This window comes from Choloepus didactylus, chromosome 9 (genome assembly GCF_015220235.1).
Source record: "Choloepus didactylus isolate mChoDid1 chromosome 9, mChoDid1.pri, whole genome shotgun sequence".
In the NCBI taxonomy this organism is placed as follows: domain Eukaryota; kingdom Metazoa; phylum Chordata; class Mammalia; order Pilosa; family Megalonychidae; genus Choloepus; species Choloepus didactylus.
In genome coordinates, this window is record NC_051315.1 from 91,174,568 (window position 1) to 91,195,704 (window position 21,137).

Genomic DNA, 21,137 nt, shown 5'->3' on the forward strand with positions numbered 1-21,137 from the left:
TGAGACCTTGTGCTGCTTTGAACTGCTCTCTAATTAATCCATATCTGTATGCTTTGTATCCAAAATAAGATCCTCCAAAGAAACCACAAGGACTATCTTTTCATTCCAAATATCCTAGTATCAAGTGTAAGTAATTTCACCATCAACATTGGTTAAATTAAGGAGGACTTCTTTTTTTTCCACTCTAGATTCTCACTGTACTGTCAAAGATATTTTAAAATTTTTAATTTTCTGATATATATTTAGTGGCTGGATTAAGGAGCACACACACACACAAAGACAAGGGCCTCAAAATGCTTCCGGAATTGCAAAGTGGTCAGAAACACACCTTGGGAAAATGATGAAATGATACTCCCTTCGTCTCCCAACAACAGGACTCTCGTTAAGAAGGGACAACACGGGATCCTAATTGCCGTGCTTGTACCTACAAAATTAACATTTCCAACCGCCTGCAAGTGTCACTACACCCCAAATTCCCTTAGGAACATAATGAGACATTTGTTCTCATGAACAAATGAAATGAAAATAATACATGAGGTTAAAAAATAATAAGAAAGTAGGTGAGATGTGAATAAAAGACAACCCAAGGCATAATTCTTTCCTAAGGTTTGATTCACCGTTTAGTCTTCAACAGAAACCCTCTGAAAGTTGGTACAAATTATCTGGGAAAAGATTAGGGGGAAAGAGAGAAACTTGCTTTGAAAAGCTACTGAAAGAAATCTAAAACATATATGAATGCTTATTATCAATAAAAACAAAGTAATAATAAAGTTACCAAAAGCAAACCGGGGAACAAAAAAAGGGACCAAAATATTTTCAAGTTTTCTGCAGTGCATATTACAGACTAGCCTTGTCACTCTACCACCAAGTCTCATCCAGTCTTCAAATTCAACCATGATTTCATCACAATGACAAACTCAAAGCTGATTTTGTGAAGTAAACATTTGCATCTAAAAAAAGCAGAGTCCGTTGTTAAATGTGCAGCACACACGTATGGAGTGAGGGTCCAAATGGCCATTGGATTGACAGTCCCCCACACATATGGCATCAACATCGAAAAGTCACAACCACTTAGGCCAGGACCTCAGACCAGCTGTGATGTGAATCTGCTACAGAAGGAGAGAAAATTCCTGTGTTGCATGAAACTTCCGTTTCTTTCCAGAGCTATTATTTTAACAGATACTCATTATATGTGTACTTTACTTCATTATCATTTTTTTTTCTTCTCTCTGCATGGGTAGTTCAAAGTGTAGCACCAAAACTTTACAGGAAGGAGCCAGATGATGCAACATAAAAAGTAAGATCTGCATCTCTAATTATCCCAGTTGAAGATCACTTTTCCATACATTGATATTCAAATGAGTAAGCATCCTGGTGGAATCTGATGTGTCTTAGATGCTCAGAAATATTCTAAACTTCATCCCTGAAAATACCAGTGTCCTGAAAAAATTATAATTTATTCTGGATGAATAATAACAGACATTGATATTATTATTATTATTGATCTAAGTAAAGACTGATGGAAATTTGGAGAGCTGCCAAATTTTTAATATGTTTCCAAGCCTGCTTAATGGAATTGGGTGGTTTTTATTCATAATAGTGGGCTGGTTATATTTGCATAGAATAACAAACATTCCTAATAAAGTACATAAAAGTTTAAAAATTAAAAAAAAAAAACAAAAAACCATTGTGGCCAAAGTAAATATTTCTCATTTGAGGGTGTTCTAATGCTGCCAGAATGCAAAACACCAGAGACGGATTGGCTTTTATAAAAGGGGGTTTATTTGGTTATACAGTTACAGTCTTAAGGCCATAAAGTGTCCAAGGTAACACATCAACAATTGGGTGCCTTCACTGGAGGATGGCCAATGGCATCTGGAAAACCTCTGTTAGCTGGGAAGGCACATGGCTGGTGTCTGCTCCAGAGTTCTGGTTTCAAAATGGCTTTCTCCCAGGACGTTCCTCTCTAGGCTTCAGTGCCTCAAAAATGTCACTCTTAGTTGCTCTTGGGGCATTTTTCCTCTCTTAGCTTCTTTGTAGCAAAAGTCTGCTTTCAACAGCCGTCTTCAAACTGTCTCTTATCTGCAGCTACTATTTCAGCTCCTGTGCATTCCTCAAAGTGTCCCTCTTGGCTGTAGCTCCTCTTCAAAATGTCATAGTCAGCTGCACTGCACTGAGTTCCTTCTGTTTGTCAGCCCATTTATATGGCTCCACTGATCAAGGCCCACCCTGAATGGGTGGGGCCAAGCCTCCATGGAAATATCTCATCAGAGTTATCACCTACAGTTGGGTGGGGCACATTTCCATGCAAACAACCTAATCCAAATGTTCCAACTTAATCCCCACTAATATGTCTGCCCTACAAGATTGCAGCAAAGACTATGGCTTTTTCTGGGGGACATAATACATTCAAACCAGCACAGAGGGGAAGAGGGAGACATAGTTTATGTGGACCAGTTGCCCAAAGAGTCCAAACTTACTGGATAACAGCCAAGTTTCCACTTCTCTGCAGTGGAAAAACCTGGCTGCCTTAAGTGAATCCAACCAGAGTTGGTAGCCAATTGCTCTCCTGACTTTTCCCAAGCAACAACTCAGCCTTCCTCATTCAGTTAAAAACATTAATATCTGTCACATTTCAAGATATTGTAATAATCAACTAATGCTGCCATCTTTCCATGCCTCTTACCCTCTTGGAGAGGCACCAACATGTGACTCTGGAGTCAGCCTGACCTGAGGTTGCACTCTGGCTCCTCCATTCAGAGCCCTGTGCACCTGAACATGTCATTTGACAACAGTTAAGCATCTGTTTCCTTACTGGGGGAAAGGAAATAATTAAAATTTTGACTTCGACCATTGCAAAGTGTGCCACATGCTCAACCTAATACCTGCTGTACAAGGCATTCAGTAAATGGAAGCTGATAAAACTATTTTTCCATTATGGTATTTACTAGGGAATAGAAGATCTCTTGGCCTGAGTAACCTTGTAAGTTGTCTCTTATCCACTCTTTGTGGGATGCCAAGAATGACAGGTGAACACAGGGTGGCTAGAAATAAGGGTTTTCTCTGGTTTTTCCCAGCTGCCCCAGCTGCCCAAGCACACCCTGTTCAGCCCACACTTCTCAACAATGAGGTCTTTTCTGACCATCTCACGTAAAATGTAAACACTCCCCAGCCTCCCACAAGACCCTACACTGCTTTATATTTCTACATGGTTCTTAGCATCATCTGAAATTTTTCCTATTACTTGTTCATTTGTGGGCTTTCTGTCTCCCACCACTAGAGAGCAAGCTCCATGAGGGCAGAGACTGTCTTGTTCACAGCTCTGTCTCTTAGTAAATCATCAAAAAATATTTGTTGAATCCATTATTTCCTCAAAAAGAACAAACTTCTTGCTGCCAGCTAATGATGTGGAAACACCAGAAGGCTGGGACCTCTTCCAAAACCCCTGGTGGATCTCCTTCAACGAGCAGGACCCTCTGCTGACTTTCAGGCTAAAAATGACAATGGAGCTCTTGCAGAATGTTTGTCCCTGTCATCGGTCAGGGGGCTGTCCATTTCACATTGTCTTTCATATTACTTCTATTTGTTTGAGTATGTGCAATCTCTCTTAATTTGCAAGTTCTTAGGGAAAAGCACTGTGTAATTTTCTAATACCACTAGCTGTTAGGTGCTAAGTAAATGCTGAGGGGTAATGATTTTTTCTACGTGGAAAAGATGTAGCCCTCTTAATTTGCACCTTGAATATGGCTGTAGCATTCTAGAAATGGTACACAACATGTTGGGAGATATCTTCTGTTTTCCAGAAATTTATATAATTAAAAAGATACCATAGAACACATGAAAGTGACTGTGATTTTTAAATTTTAAAAAGGTTTAATATTAGTATTTGACTTCTTTTGTTCCTGTGTCATTTAAAAATCTTGTGTAAGTTTGTCTTGTGATGATAAAAACAACAAATATACCAGAATTTCACCTGAATTTACAATATTGCTCCAATTGCTACTTTCTTATGTATCATATTAAATAATGAACATAAAATGCTGACAATCATTAAAATATACATATTCAATGGACTTATCCTCAACTGAAGCACATTTCTCAAGCAAACAGCACCAAAATTGGAGCCAAAATATGTGAACTGTATTTATAAGACTCACAAATTGTATAATACTTATAATTGACTTTATTGAATTACAATTAAGAGAGAATTGACCTTCTGGATGTTGAGTGCATTTTGTTTTAACGTTAAACGATCAACTGTAGGTTTCTTCAGGTTGATATCCAGATTTTTCTGGCTAATTGAAGTTTTTAAATCACATTCTCATAAAAGTGATTAAGTGTGATTGACACAGTCCCTGCTGCTAAAGACTGGATCAATGGCAAGTTTACTCAGATTATAAAATCTGCTCATGCAGCGGTTCCCTTTTGTTAAGTGCTATCCCTTAAAAAAAAAATCCCAATCAAGTTACACCAAAATGTCCTTTCTGGTTAAGAAAACAAGCAGTAAATATTTAATAACTTTTTCAATGTCTAACTCTTTACAAAGTAAACTGCATTAAACTGTGAGGCTATATGCTTTGAGCCCTCCTGCAAACTATGCAATCTGAATGTTAGCAGTAATACTCTCTCCTTTGCAGCTACTCAAGGAACTGACCATTAAATATTCCAGAAAAAAAAGTAAAGCCTAAAACAATTCGGTATTTTATCTAACATAAAATATTAGAACTGCAAACACAATTACAGCAATAGAGTATTATCGATATGTAGTATGTATGCTGATAAGTCTGAGCAATCATGTCTAATGAGAAATATAATATTGAATAGTTATAAAAGATATTCTTTCAATTTCATTTGCAATCTATGTTCATTAACAATAGTGGAGGCTAAATCTCATTTAAATAGAAATGAATTTCAATATGCAAAATGAATGAATCAATTTATACCACAGGTGAAATTCCACGAGATGAACACATATTTACTCTAAGTAAGTAGAAAGCTATATATTACACTGTCTGTGTAGGAATACCTGAAATTCCATGCTTTTGAATGCTTTAATTCTTTTTTATTTACAAAAAAATTCACACACCAAAAACGCTATTTTAAACTCAAAGAAATCTGTTCTGAATCTCATTTTACTATTTAATAGAGCAGCTGAAAAATGACTTAAAGATGTGGCCATATGGTGTGAAAATCCAGAATCAAGGAAAGAATGAGATACCGTAAACATGTAAAAAGCAGTAAAAGGAGGCAATTCTGAGCTCAGTTAATGAAAAGCTGATGATGGAGACTGTCTTTTATTGATTACATTTGAGGACACTGACTCACTGGTGTTTTCCAAAACATGAATTCTGCATTTCAAGTGTTTGAGAGATTCAGTTTAAGTCTCTTTCTCTCAGCCTGGAGTTGTCTGCACAGAATGACTCCATAGAATAAATTATTGAATCTTCCAGCACAGTTCAATTAACTGAATGAAGCAGGGAGAGAAAAGCTCCAATCTGGTAGCCATAGAAAAGAACCTGGCATCATTTTTGCTTTAAGAATTTACAAGTGGATCATGGGGCATTTAAAAGACAGCATGAATTTAAGAGTAAAGACAAGAGAAAGAGGTGTGAGGAACTCGAACACTTCTTCCAGCTAACGCTTCCGTGTGAGGTTAGAGTCAGGTGTTTCATTCTGGAGTCATGTTATCATCCATCTTTATGAGGAGTTTTGGTGTCTCCACTCCTTTTCCCCAACCTCACACATAAGCTGGGCCAAACTTCCTGTTCTCTAAAAGTTCAAAACAGTTCCTTCCTTTTACTGTACTGCATAAATGTAGCTTGTCTTCATGCAACAAAATCCCAGGTCAGTGGATAAATAATTGAGCCATCTATATCTAAGAGTTGGAGAGTTCCAACCCAATACCTGGGCTCTGAATTCAGTTATTTGTGCATTACTTTAATCAACAAAGACTTTTTGAGGCCAGCATTGGAATTATCAAGGGGAATAAAACAGTCTCTGTTCTCAAAGAGCTCACAGTGTAATGGGGAAAATAGCTTTGCAAACAAAATTTATAATAATGAATGAGTTAAATACCCCAGTCAAGGTATGTAAAGTTTTCAGAGGGGACTTCCAAATAGTTCTACAGGCTCAGTTGAGTTACAGTCCACCCATATCCTCATAGCAATTTTAGATTTAATTTCATAGAAACATGTAGATGCTTTAAAGACATTTGAGCTATTTCCTTTGTTTCCTTGAAAATGTAGTGTGACCCTTCCCACCTGCCCATACTTTAAATTCCAATAGGTGGATGGCAGAGAGAGTTGGAATGGAACTGCTCTGAGGCTGACTTGCAGAACAAGGAACTTAAACTCTCTTTCTTTTGGTTCTTTCCAACCACTTGGTGACAAGATGACAACGGATGAGGAATAATGCTAACAATCTTAGGGTTTGCTTACACATTAACGACTGTCTATTACCCTCAACCATACATGAGCCCACAGTCAGTAGCTGCAGAAGTTGGGGAAACCACAAGTTAAATGCTGAACGCCCACATTGTACCAATGGCGTTTTCTTACAAATAGATGACATCCTCATCAGTAACAAGTGCTGAAAACAATGAGTGAAGGATAGAAGTGGTGGGTGTATGGGGGAACCTCATGGAAAGGAAAGAGATGTTTGTGAAAGCTGAAAGGAAATCCCGACACACCAACCTGATGCCCTGGCTCCCAAACTACCAGGCCTTCTTTCAGCCCAATGCCCCCGCCTGCCTGGGGAATCTGGCCTCACTCCAAAGGCAGTGCCTTCATGTGCTGCACTGAAAATAAAACAAAGGACACCATTCATCATCTTTTTCAACAACTGGTTTCTTTTCTTGGTTTGAAAGAAAAACTTGGCAATCATAAAGCTGATTTTTAAATTTTTATATATTTTCTTCTTAGTGTCAAAATAAACTGTAAAAGGAAAAAAAAAAATAGTCCAATGTTAAGTAAAGGAAAATACACAAAACTCTTCAGAGCTCAATCGGCCACACACTGCCATTCTACTGACTCCAAACCGTGGAATGCATCACTCTCAAGTTCTCCCAATCCAAAGAGCTGACTGCCGTCTGCTTCTGTAAGATGTGGCTACTTAGGGAAATTCAAATAGGCTCCCAGTGTTAACTATGCTGCATATTTACTTTAATCAAAGTGACATTTTCCAGATGGTGTCATCCAGAAAACCTCATCTGAAACGAGGAGTATAAGAGAATTCAATTGTACATTCCAATGAAAATTGAATACAGGAGTTCCCCATTTTAAGACGATTCAGTTTACGAAAATACAAAACTATGAAACAGATACATTACGGTACAAATGACCTGCGCCGTGCATGGACAGCAGGCCATCCATCCAAAAGTGTGAATGAATACATGATAACATCTCTCCATTACCAACAGAACAACCCTAACACTCTGGGGTGTTAATTCTGAGCCTGAAAAAAGAAGTTTTGTGATTCCCAGACCTGTCCTCTGCCTAGAAAGAGGAAAGGTAAGGAAAAATGTGATTGAAGCAAGCAGCTGCTTGAAGGTGCATCTGAAAATTAGTAGACTTAGAGGAATGAATTCACAGTGAGTCCCTACTCGGGAAATAAAACAAACAGCCTCCTTGTCTCCATGGAGGTTAAAGCATGAGGAAGACACCCGTTTTAATAATTGTTCCAGTTTGCTAATGCTGCCATTTCACAAAACACCAGAAATGGATTGACTTCTATAAAGCGGGTTTATCTGGTTACAAAGTTACAGTCTGAAGGCCATAAAGTGTCCATGGTAAGTCATCAACCATAGGGTACCTTCACTCAAGGATGGCCATTGGTGTCTGGAAAACTTCTGTTAGCTCAGAAGGCGTGTGGCTGGTGCCTGCTTGCTCCCAGGTGGTGTTTCAAACTGGCATTCTCCAAAATGTTGCTCTTGGGGCATTTTGTCCTCTCTTAGCTGCAGCTCTTCTTCAAAATGTCACTCTCAGTTGCTCTCTGCTTCTTCCGTCTGTGAACTCCTTTATACTACTCCAGTGATCCAATTAACACCCAGCCTGAATGGGCGAGGTAACACCTCCATGGAAATTATCCAATCAAACATTTCACTCACAGTTGATTGAGTCACATCTCCATGGAAACACTCAATCAAAGAATTCCAATCTAATCAACACTAATACGTCTGGCCCCCACAAGACTGCATATCTAAGAATATGACGTTTTCTGGGGGACATCATAAATACAAACTGGTACAGTAATTAAATACTTGTGATATGAACTGTGAAACAAAGGACAAGGATCTCTGACCTAACCTAGTCATCTTAGAAGATTCCTTTGGAGAAATGACATCACCATTGCCCCAGGATCTAAGGAGCAATGGGTAAAAGCATGGACTACAGAATCAGACAGACAGACTGAAAGCTTGAACTACCACTTGACTGTAGGACCTTTATAGGTGTGGAGGTCCATTCCACACCTATAAAGTGGGAATAAATCGACCCCATAGGGTTGCTGTGAGGATTAAATGAGATAATGTATGTCAAGTGCTCAGCATGTGTCCCAGTACACAGGAGCAGATCCAGGGTTTGGGGCTTATATGATTTTGAGGGGCATCTTTAAGAAAAATAAGTAAAAAATAGGACTGTAAGTGAATTTAGAATGAGAAAATAAGTCATGACAATTGCACAAAAATCATAAAAGTACAAGAAAAATTACATATTTTAAACAGTGGAGAAATGTTATCATTATTATGAAGTCCAGAAAAATAACATTACATTTTTATTAATATCTCTATAACACTTGTCTACATTTTCCACATTTTTATGACTGCATACTTTTTGATCACCTATTCAAGTTACAATGATTTGTCATTTTATATAAAGAGAATATAAAGCTAATTCATTCTTTTCTCTAGACTGGTTGATAAAAATCTTTTTTTTTTTTAATTAATATTTGGGATGCATGGATCATGCAACTTCCCACACAGATGTACTTGCTTTTGTAGCATCAGCACAGATTGCTCCCAAAGACAAAGATTCTGATCAATTCTATTCTACATGATTACCATTGTGCCAGTTTGAATGTATTGTGTCCCCCAAACGCCATTATCTTTGATGTAGTCTTGTGGGGCAGATGTTTTGGTGCTGATTAGATTTGCTTGGAATGTACCCCACCCAGCTGTGGGTGATGACTCTGATGAGATATTCCCATGGAGGCATGGCCCCACCCATTCAGGGTGGGACTTGATCAGTGGAGCCATATAAATGAGCTGACTCAAAGAGAAGGAACTAAGTACAGCTGTGAGTGATGTTTTGAAAAGGAGCAAGCTTGCTAGAGAGGAACGTCCTGGGAGAAAGCCATTTTGAAACCAGAACTTTGGAGCAGATGCCAGCTACGTGCCTTCCCAGCTAACAGAGGTTTTCCGGACGCCATTGGCCATCCTCCAGTGAAGGTACCTGATTACTGATGTGTTACCTTGGACACTTTATGGCCTTAAGACTGTAACTGTGTAGCCAAATAAACCCCCTTTTTATAAAAGCCAATCTATCTCTGGTGTTTTGCATTCTGCAGCATTAGCAAACTAGAACAACCATCAAAAAAGAAAAAGAAAACCTGGTGCATTTATTTATAATTGTATACATTACACCAACACATTTATTCTTATAGGGAAAAGCTTCTGTTTTGGCTGGATATTGTCAAGAACTGAGTCCTTTGCTTACAATTTTATGTTACTAATAACCAGAAGGATTTTCCACAGACTAGCTTCTGGCCTGTCTGATGTGCTCATTTGTCCTCCATGACTTACATACTTCTGGTACTAGCACCAGAGGATGCATTCTTATCATGATAAGACTCTGGCCCTGCTTTCTGTGTCACAGTGAGTGAGGAGAGTACTCCTGGAAGCCCTTCCTACACTAGAAGAGCTGGCAAGAACTTAGTGATACATGGAAATGACTATGAACCACATAAATATACCCACTAAGTCCAAATTATCCCCAACTCAACTTCCTCTTGGCTGAGCCTCTAAAATGCCCATATCCACAAAACTTGCTCTAATTTGCAGAATCACCCCCATCCCTAGTGCAAAATGAAAATTAAGAATTTCATGGCAGAGATAGCAGAGCATGAACTGAGCATGGGACCCTTTGCTCCTGCTCCTGAGCAAGACACATGCCCACCAAGCTGACCTGGCCACTCCAGTACCACCTGTCATGAGTGGAATTATAAGAGAGAAGTAGAGTAGAAAGAGATAACAGTTTCAACCAATTGTGGCTAAAATATCATACTTTCACAGCTTCACAAAATCATATGACCATGTGAGCTTATTGCTGGGACTGTCCCAGGGCCTCGCAAGTTTGTCATGCAAGTGAGGACACCTGAGGCTTAAATTCCATTAGCATCATGGAAAATTTGCCCCTACTAAAATATAGTAGGTGCTCAATAAATACTTATGAGTGAAGCTCTACTGTCAGGGAGTTTATAGTCTAGCCAGTAAGACAAACAATACAAGACCAGTAAAACTCTGCCATACTCAATATATGTCAAGTCCAAATACTATAATTGTATAAAATCTGAGGATGTGAACTCAAAGTCAGTGAAATGACTGAAGGTGAGCAAAGAGTTCTGAAGTACTGGCTGCAAAACCTACATCCCTCCCTTGTGGTATTAGTCACAAGTTTGGCACCACCGGATATCAAATTTTCCTCCCTGACTTAAATACTGGCGGGGACCCTCCTGGGTTCTGTAGCTGTCTGGTTCTTTCAGGGCAGTGGCAGTGATTCTAAGAATCTCCAAGTTAGTTAGAGCAAGCTTTGTGGCTCAGTCTTGGAAAATTTAGCTGGGAGAAATCTGGGGTGTGGGGATCCATTTTCTACTTCCCCACTTGATGAGACAGGGTTAGGCCTACAGCACAGAAGGCTGAGGTCTGCTGGGAGGCATTGTCAGTCCAGGGGAAGAAGTGACGACCTAGAAGCCAGTGAGTCTTCCAAGTACAGGAAGAAATAAATGGGCAAGAATCCAGCATACCATAATTTTGTAACAGGTCTGGAAGAAATTTTAAATGAAGAGTACAGAAGTATTGGAGAGAGGTCTGAGGTCTGGAAGAAGTCTTGGATCTGAGCTGCAACATCTTATGAAACTCTACAGAAGGGGAGGGTCAGCCCACAGGATATACAGCTTCTAACTGATCACAAAAATCTATAGACGGAAGCTGAGCACACCTAGGAGGAAAGGCCTGGAGTCCTGAGGATGCCAGGCCAAGAATTCCGTTTAGGGTTAGGGCAGTGGCACATTCCTATAGGAGATGATGGGAGGAGGCTCCTGGTTGACCCCGTGGGCTAAGAGAACTTGGAGAATTTTATTACTTTACAAATGTCTACCCAGAGGGTTGTTGTGAAAATCATATAATGCATGTAAGGCAGCTGGTATAGTACATGGCACTTGGTTGGTACTTAATAAAAGATAAATAGCCATCAACAAATACTGATGTCATCAACATCCATCCATTTGATGTGATCAGCAAATAGTGATGTTGAAAGGGCTCACTCAAGACTTCTTTTCCGTATGTTGCTATTTTATCTGCCTTTTATCCCTGTAAAACACTGGAATGGACACTCTGAAGGAAGATGAACTACTAAACATAATTCTGGCATAGACAGTAATACTGATCACTTACCAAAAACCGTTTACACTTACTAGAAGAGATGTAGTTTTGTAACAGTGGATCATTGCTAGATTGCACCAATGTCAATTTTTACTTTGTCCAAAGACTAGCATCTAGGTCTTCCTGGAGAAATAGGTACGTGAGAAGTTCGGAAACAGTGACTGGCTGCAGATGGGGTTTCCTAAGAAAAAGTTGATAGGATGATTGATATCTGGCGGGTTTGGGGAAAGAGTTTGGTTGGGGGCCTACCGCTTGCTAAGAAGCATCATCTACCCGGCAGGATAGGATGGCTACAAAAAGAAAGAATAACTCGTAAAGATTAAAAGGAGTTTAATTTTTGAAATTATGTATCAGTCTACATTTTAAGTGGTGGAAGAAGCTACCACGTAGATGCTGCTCATTGGAGAACTCCATCCCAAGGTTTGCCATGATATTTTCTACTCTTACCCCAAGGTAAGACCCCTTACTAGCGGAAAGAACAGCAAAGATGTCAAAGGAAACGTAGAATGTGACAACAAGAGTGAGATAAGACAATAACGTGCTAATGAGAAGAAAAGGAGAGTCTTCGGTCAATGGCTATTTTCACTGGGAACTATGTCCATGCTGAATATCTTCTGTCTTATCCTTCCCTCTGTGTTTGGCCTGCTGATAGGTTCGTCTCTTTCAATGCCCAGTCAGGAAAACTGAAACCACACTAGGTGTTTCCAAGGAGATAATTTAATGTAAGAAATTGGTCACTTACGAAGTAAACAGAGAACACAGTGTCACAGAGATACTAACTGCAGGAAGTAGCTACCCTACAGCTGAAGGAACAAGGGGAAGAGGCAGGGCTCCTCAGCCTAGAAGCTTAGAGGAGGGTCCCCTCTGAGCAGGCTGCAACACCCAGCCACTGCTGGTGCCTGTGAGCAGCACAGTGAGGCACAAAGTGTTTGAATAAAAAAAAAATTTAAAATAAATAAAAATAAAAAAGCTGAGGCCTGGAACTAAGAGCCACTGCAGGGTGAAGAACCACTGCTGCAGTAGCACTGAAGGGAACAGGAAGCACACAGGATGGAGGAGTCACTCCCCTCCTCCAACCCTGCAGCCTCCCATTTCTATGGCCCCCTACTGCCAGAGTCTAATAGGGAGCCACCTATCCAAGGAGAAATGAGGTTTGCTGACCCCAGCCCCAGCATCGTAAAACAGTATGGAAGGGTGAGCGTGGGGCTGAGAAATTTAGAGAGAGAACTTCATCCCACAATTAGGTCTCTGTCTCACATCTTAACCCACAATAAACTAATTGGGTTCAAAATACTACCAATAGAGACAAAAGAAGTGGTAGAGTAATCAAGAGTAGTAGTTTAATCAGAGCCATGTTTACCAGAGCACTTCCTTACACCTTAGAGAAGCCTTCTAAGAGACTGCTGTTAGTATCCTAATTGTTCTTACCTATGAAAAGCAGGCTCCTTCGAAGCCATGCGCAGGCTTGCTTAAAACAATAAGCTTTTCTAACCCTCAGCACAACATACTCTGGGAGCATGGTCTGGATGCTTATCAAACAAGTTCCTGTGCCATTCTCTGAAGTTTCTGGGCAAGTACAAACAACCAAGTCAAATAAATGCTTTTTAAAAGGAAGGCAGTGGAGCACGTACCCTGTCAGCGAGATCCTCATATTCCCACAGAGTAAACAGTAACATGAGAATATTTATACTAAACAAAACTGTATAGCAAGCCTGCTTTGGCTCAGCCAGAGGGAATGATAAATTCCTTGCAGATTTCGCATAGAGTGGTCCTTTGTTGACCACGGACGCCACTTGCAAGACAGTACAAACCAATTACAGAACAAGGCTTTTCCTTATGTCAAGGAATGAAAATATTACCCTGATTTTTGTTTTATTTTTCAGTTATATTTTACTTTGTGCTCCTCTCCCCCCTTAATTTGAGGTAGATTTAATTTATTGTGATTCAAGCCCAAATTTAGGATGGACACAAATTATGACTCCTCTACCTCTTCTGCCCAACCCCCAACCCCCCAAAAAACTCTATCATCATCATAGCCTAGCTTTTTTCTTTCCTTGCCGTCATTTAAGAACTAAAATTTGAAGTTTAAAGTTTGGTAGGGCAAAAACACTAAAGAGTGTTGTAACGAAAACTCTATTAGTCCACATCAATTTTGTCCTATTTACAACTGGAACAAGTAACGGTGGGCAAAATGATATGGCAGGAGATGGGGTTAAATGAGCTATGAAGCCACAGTTCATACAATGTCCACTTTGTGGTCAAATGAAAAAAAGTACTGAAGAGACATGTGCACAAACTGTCAGGCTGCTTCTAAGAGACCAATGTGAGAAAAGGTCAATATGAGACAGAGTATTTGCTAGTTCATTTTGCCAGATTTTCTCAACCCAATGGGATAATCCTGATATTCATGTTAAACTCATTTCCCCCACTTCTTAGTGGGAATAGCTTCTTCCTGGTTACTTCTGTCAGCTCCTGCACAGAAAGTGCTGATGATTCTTGCATCCATCCACCCCAAAACCTTTAGCAATTTACAGCTCATTCAGAAACATCTTCTAAAGAACCATGAGAGCAAGGAAGAAGGGTCAAGAGAGAAAGGCAAAAGCAAGAAAGGGGAATTAGAATATGAATGATAGATAAGAGGTGTGATTGTGTTGGTTTTACAAAATTATTTATAACAAAAATGTGTTCTAAATTAGTGTTTTAAATAGACTGCTGGGTCAAAGGTCAAAACCAATCAACTCTATTTTAAGCTTTATTTAAATCCTCTGTAAAATCCTCTATTTTAAAACCTTTAAACCTCAACCATAATAACAAAATCCATCGTAGTAGATTAAAAGGGGAAAAAAAGCTCTTATATGTTTGTATACATTGATGGATATTAGAAATTTTCCAACATTTAATTTAGAATGTATGGACTTGGTGAAATTGTCTTATTCAGGTGTTTGGCTTTAAATAGGCCTTGCTCAAAGCTAGCAGTCTGAAATGCAGTGATATGAACCTGAAAAGGTTAGCAGGTAACTGTCAAATGAATAAACCTCTCCAACAACCCAAAACGTCTCAGTGGCATCACATGCTTTTACCCTATCTCATCTGTTTAAAACCTGTGCCCCAAACTGAAGCAAAGCTCTAGAAAATATCTGGAAAAAGTAGTAACAATACTGATATTTTTATGCTACAGTTTAAAAAATGCTTACATTTGGTCCCCCAGAAAACAGCCCCCAGTCAGGGCGGGAACCATTTTCCCTATTTTATGGGCAATGGAACTATGGCTGCATGGAAGGTGGGTGGTAGAGCAGGAACCAGAACTCAAGTGCTCTGGTTCACTGTCCAGGGCTCTTTCTTCTAGGCCATGTGTTCCCTCCACTAAAGCAAGGACAGAGAACAACTAGGACCATTGCTTCTCGGCTCTCACAGACCAAGAAACTGACTCATGGCGTCTAACGGACAGTACTTTCTCTCTTCACCATAGGAACTAAAATTCCTTAAGCCTGAAAAGCATACCTAGTACATCACTTTTCCAAGCTTGTTGTATTTATATTGACAGAGAAATATAACAAAGCTGGAACAAAATAAATGCCATCAGATTCAAGAGTTAAAATGCAAAATGTAGGAACAGATTACTTAGGATAGATCACAGGCCCTATACAAAGACTGAGTTCAATCTCGTTTTTATTTTTAATTCCTTACAATAAGTTCATGTCATGTGCTCTTATTGGACAAGATCATAATCTTTCATGCAACACAAAATCTATGGAAAAATTCATTGCATTGTGCTTTATGGATAGAAAGCATCTTGTACTAAAGCAATATCAATAAACACTAAAGATTTACATAAAATCACTAGAATCAACAAGTGGGTTCTTCTAATTCACAAAGAGAGAGGGTGCACATTTTGATTTTTTTCAAATAAAATTTCTTCCACTGTTACCCTTCTCTTAGTTCAAAAGCAATATATTCCCTAAACATTCAAACTCTCCATTTAAATTCCAAAAGGGATAAACACAATTCCTTGAAGTCATGCCCAATACCACCATTCCATCTCCCTATATAAACATAAAAAGAACATAGACAAATCTAGCTCTTAGAGTTATCTTCAGAAAGAACAATAGGTCATCCTAAAAGTGCCCATGAAACAAAGAACAAGCATGCTTTGAAAGAGGGATTTTATTTTATAATTTTCACCATTTTTAGTCACTTACTACATGATCTTTTTAAATGTACATTTTAAAAGAATGACTGCTTAAAAAGTCACAGTTGAACTCAGAACTTGGGAGAAAAGAATTCTGGAAAAGCAAATATATCAAGTCCGTTTTTAGTTTTAGTCATAATAATGAAAGATGGCTCAGTAAACGTGGCTATTTTATTCCAGCTGATTCTGGAGGGCTTTTAAGGCATGCAAGTCATCAGCACCTGTTACAGGGTAGGTTCTCACCAAGTTTTAATGACTAGAAATGTTATAGGGCAATTATGGATGATCTATAAACATCTGTTGTTAGTGTTGAACAGAAAACACTTCCTATTTTCCAATGCACAGCTGCAAACAAGCTCTTCCCCTTCTCTTCATTGGCCAAAAGAAAATTTTGTAATGACTGACATTTTTCCTTAAAATTTCGATGAAGCCTTAGATTGGATCACATAAAAACACCACCTCCTTGCATCTTCCAGAATTCCCCAAAACTTTTCTTTATAGCATATTCAGCATAGTTCTTGCACTCTTGGGGTGTAAATCCAACTAACGCTCTACCTATAGTACCAATTCCCTGATCACTTGCCAACTTTTTAATTTGAGCTTCTATGTAATGAGGAGACATATCAGCAGAGATACGTCTCCTCTCTTCACATATCTTCCACTGTTACCCAAGGACACTGTAAGCCAAGTATCGACAGTCTTCTGAGGTTTCTGTGGCTTTTGGGTCTTCAAAATGCTCTGTGTTGCAAGTTATTTCAATGTTTCCATCATGGGGAAAAGCCATTGCTTGGACGCCCTTCAGTCCATTTGCATGGGAACCCCGAATGGCACCAGGGATGTCTTTTCCCACAGCCAGGTCTTGAGAGTCTATGGAAATGTTGCAGCTCATCACATACAGGCTGGCACCAACACCTGAATCATTAGACAAGCATGCTCATCAGGCAGAGCAGATGCTTCATTTTGGAGATTCTGTTTTTAATCCATTTTAAATCACAAGAGTTTCTTTTACCCAGTTCTATTTAAAAATAATACAAACATTCCTCTTTTCAACTCTTCAGAATTTTCCAAAGATCAAAAATTGTAACAGAATTATCTGAGCTACAAGCAAATACTTTTATCCACCCTAAAAGTATTTGAAGGATGTTTCTTTTTACAATAGTGAAGAGCCCAGACTTCCACAAATGTGAACAGAGAAGGCAAAGCACACCTGAGAATTAAACAGAAGCAAAAAAAGGCATTAGGCCATCTCCATGGGGTTGGAATTCAGTACTGGGCCTAAAGGTTTCAGAGGTGGGAGAAAATCATACTCTACCCACCTCTCCCCACTGCTCCACCCTCCAAACACCTGTCATCATTTGGTTAGGTAAAATCAGGTTAAAATGAACCTCAAGGACAGTCTTGGTTAGGCAAGGTAATTAAAAAGCCACAAAGAGGCAAACAGCCTTGGAATTGAGAAGGGCCAAGGTCTCTCGTGGTGATGTGGGTTTGGCAGGTCTTATATATTTATAAACCTCATCCTTACCTTTTGCACAACCTGCTGTTGGGGGCACCCCTTTCTTCCATCACAGGCTTCCCCACCTTCCTCTGGGATTGCCACTGCACTCCAGGGCCCTGAGACTCCAGAGTCCAAGGGTGAATGTCCCACTTTTCCCTGCCTCCAGGATGGCGCAGCTCATGTTACATAAATAGCTCTGCTCTAATTATAGTTTACATTATAAGATGGACAACTTGGTTAAATTAGCATTGGTACAAAAAAGCTTAGGTTTGCAGTTTCCTCATTTTTTGGGAACTAGGGATTGATGGGGCATAACAAGCTGACCTCACCTTCAGTTCACGACAATTCCGTAACTACTATTTCGACATCATTTTATCGCCATTGCTTTTTCTTGCTGCTTTCAAACTTATTGCTCATGATGTCAGTACCAAGCAGGGGAATGCCTTCTGGGTTCACTTTCCCCTAGACCACTGTGGTTTGGGGGCTTTGTTCCCTAGCCTGGCTACTCTCATGCTAATAGACATTTTATACAAAATGAGCTCACGGAAACCACATTTCATTTTTTCCCCACACATGTACATAATGAAAAGTATCAACTCCCGGGGCTGGGACTCTTCCTACTGGGAATTCTGCAGGAATGAATCAGATTACAGTATTTCCCCATAATGCTGATTTCATAAAAATTAAATTTCCTAACAGTCAATACATCGCTCTCTCATCTTCTCATATACCAATCACTTACTCTTAATATCTTTGAAAATTGTATCAGTTTTAACATTTCACAGAATACAATTGGAAACTTTTTTTTGGTCAATACTAATGTTGTCATTCATTAGCAGAAAACACCCAAGCATGGTTTCTCTCTCCTCTACCCCTCAACAGGTAATGTTACCAATAGTCTCATTTTCTAAAATCTGATATACATACTCTGTTCTGACTCAAGAAGTGGCAACCTCTTTATCATTGTTCAAACAACATAGTTGGATCACACTCAGGTTTGCTGAAGAGTATACACACACTGCGATTGCATTCAGGGCTGCTATTCAAAACACATGTTGGGCCTATTGTGCTATTCCATTGTGCTTTACTATTCATTAACTTTGATACATGCAATCGACATTCAGATAGTCACATGTAATTTATTAGCTTGGGGGAGTGAATTACTTTCCACTGGGGTTCCTTCTTATGGTCACAGGACCTCTCCCCCCACCCCACCCATGGCATAGGACATTTCAGTCATTTAGCTAAGACTTTTCCTGAATGCCCCAGCTGCAAATTCCAAGGCATCTTTTACCACCTTGTGCCTAATACCTGTCCTCTTCCTAGGATTTCCAAAGTTGATCATTCCTGCAAATAAATGAACTCATTGCCTAAGATAAATTATTAACAATGGAAACAGTTCAGATATTAATGTCCTGAGCATAAGAATTTCATGAAAAATGCATTTGTCCTCACACTGATTGACTTAATTAAAATGGAAATCTATTTTTAAAATTCCTTTACAAACATACTTTAAATTATTTCTTAGAAAAATAAAATAATTGGAAATAACTTCTCTATGCTCTTTAAAATAAAATAAGAGGTCAACACTTAAAAAAACACAGAAATAATTTTTCTCTTATAATCTTGTTAAGTGTGAGTATTTTAAATCATTTTATTAAACTTTATGCAATGATTTTCTTTTGTTTTATTGCTATATATCATACAAGCAGCAAATAAACAGAGACAGTTAATGAATCTGAGAAGTTCCTGGCGCTAATCAGTAGCTTCCTTTCTGAGGGGTTGTGAAGCCATGACCCATTTCTCCCTTTAAAAAAAAAGAAAAGAAAAAAAGAAAAGAGAAGAAAACTGCTCTTTCTGTCCAAATCTGTGCTTTTCCAATTTCCTCCGTTTCATCCTTCCACGTCCAGTGCCAATATGGTGATCCTATAGCATTAAACCACATTCTGCAGTTCAATCGATACTATCCAAATGCAGAATTTGATTTTTTATGTCAAGTTAAACCTAGTGAGAATTTTTAAATGAGATAATCCTAGCAAATTGTATTTCTAGTTAATGTCATAGAATTAAAGTAATTCCATTTTTTTGCTCTAAAATTAGAAACCTGATGTGAAAGTTTGTTTCTCAGTTTGCGGTTTCGCTCCGCTCCTGCCTCCTGCAGATTGGCACTCGGCTGCTCTGGCGGCAGCATGAGTCTCCTCACTGCAAGGCTGAAATTCCAATTTTATTCCAACGCAACTGTCACAACGCCCTGAAGCAAGCTAAAAACAAGGAAAAAAATCTTTGGTATGATTTCACTTTCCATGTGTTCTTTAATGAAAAATTTATCATTCTAAATATTGGTGTTTACTCCTAGTTAAATACTTTTTTTTTTACCAAAAAAGAAAAAGAAACTGAGATTCAGTTGCTATTATTTCACAGGGAAATATAACAGGCCTGATGTTTTTCTGACAATTCTGTTATTTTCTTGTGTGGAAACACTGTATTTATCATATACCGTACGGCTGGTGATTCAGATATTGTAGAGACCTTATGGTGAACTGATATAGATGTAAACTCTTTATGCCAGATTGTTTAAGCAGAAAAAAAACCAAATGCACTTAATTAACATCTGATGTGTAGCTTTTGCAAACACAAATGCAATATTTGTGTTTGAGCACTGGCAGTAATGACTGTGAACTATGCTATTAATGTCTGGTTTAAAGATGCTTGTGGTAGGACCACGTCTGGAATAACACAAATAAAAAACTGCATTCAGACAAAACAATAGAGAAGAGCCCATTAGAAAACGGAAAAGCAGCTCTCAGAAGAAACACATGTATATTTTTTTCCTTAGATCAAAATGATTCTCAGAAATAGTTCCAGGCACCATCATTTTCAATAAATCAAAGGTGAAAAGATTCCATATATTTTCCCCCACAGAAAGAGCTTCATTTCAGGGGGTCAGAAGTTGCTTAGGGATGTCTTTAGAAGTTCTATTTCTTGTATTAAGCTCCTTTTTGGTGGCTAGCATTAAAAGATATATGAAGAGAGAGCCAGCAGAGGTGGTCTTTTAGGATATTTGGCATTATATCTCAAGAAAGAATTTTAAATCTGTGGATGATATTACAGTTTGAATAGAGAGATGCTCATTAATCAATGTACAACTCCCTCATTAAATACATTTTTACTGAAAAACCTGAGGAGTGCCAGAAATCATGCAGGTTGCTGGGGTATAACACTGTGAAAAAGTTAAAATAAGATAAAACCCTAAAATGAGGTCTTTGCTTCAGAGTAACAGAGCAAGACAACAGACTCGGAACTCAGGTTCAAAAAATATAAACAGTCATTATACCAAATGCAATTAGCTATCATTACATACCGGTACTCAACATTTTTTTAGATCATGTATTAAATTGAAACTACAACTGGACCAGAATGTTTGATGACTGAAGCTATAAAATGCAAACATAATTGCTAAGTGCAATGCTCCCAAGTTGGGAAGAAGGCAAGATTCTTAGCCATGTGGCCAAATCCACAGAAAATAAAGCTAAGTAAGAACCAGGGGCCCAGGGCTGGGAATGGCTGCCTAGGGATCTGAACTCAAGTTCTACCCTACAGGACACTCCCTCTGCTCAGGTATCTTTCAGAATAACAGTAATTCTGAAAAAATTACAGAAGTCAGTGCACATTAACCTCATCATGGCATGAAGCCAGCGCAGGGGACGGGAACCAAAGGTGACTTGCCTGCTCCCAGGTTTTTCCAAAGAACAGTGAGTGCCCTTCACAAGTTCACTCACAGAAAAAGTCTAAGCCCTCCA

General features: G+C 38.9%; 1 protein-coding gene across 8 annotated transcripts in view; it reads right to left on the bottom strand.

The window, feature by feature from the left end:
• Nucleotides 1-21,137, bottom strand: part of FTCDNL1 (formiminotransferase cyclodeaminase N-terminal like) — a 158,307-nt gene that overhangs the window by 98,593 nt on the left and 38,577 nt on the right. For 3 of the 8 annotated variants that reach the window (XR_005218770.1, XR_005218766.1, XR_005218768.1), the window contains one exon: nucleotides 14,861-17,049. The exons of 4 other annotated variants lie outside the window; for them this stretch is intronic. The gene's annotated coding sequence lies outside the window, so the exon portion shown is untranslated. Of the gene's footprint in view, nucleotides 1-14,860; nucleotides 17,050-18,945; nucleotides 19,599-21,137 lie in introns of those variants that run through there. One more of the 8 variants, XR_005218769.1, reaches the window with a different exon arrangement.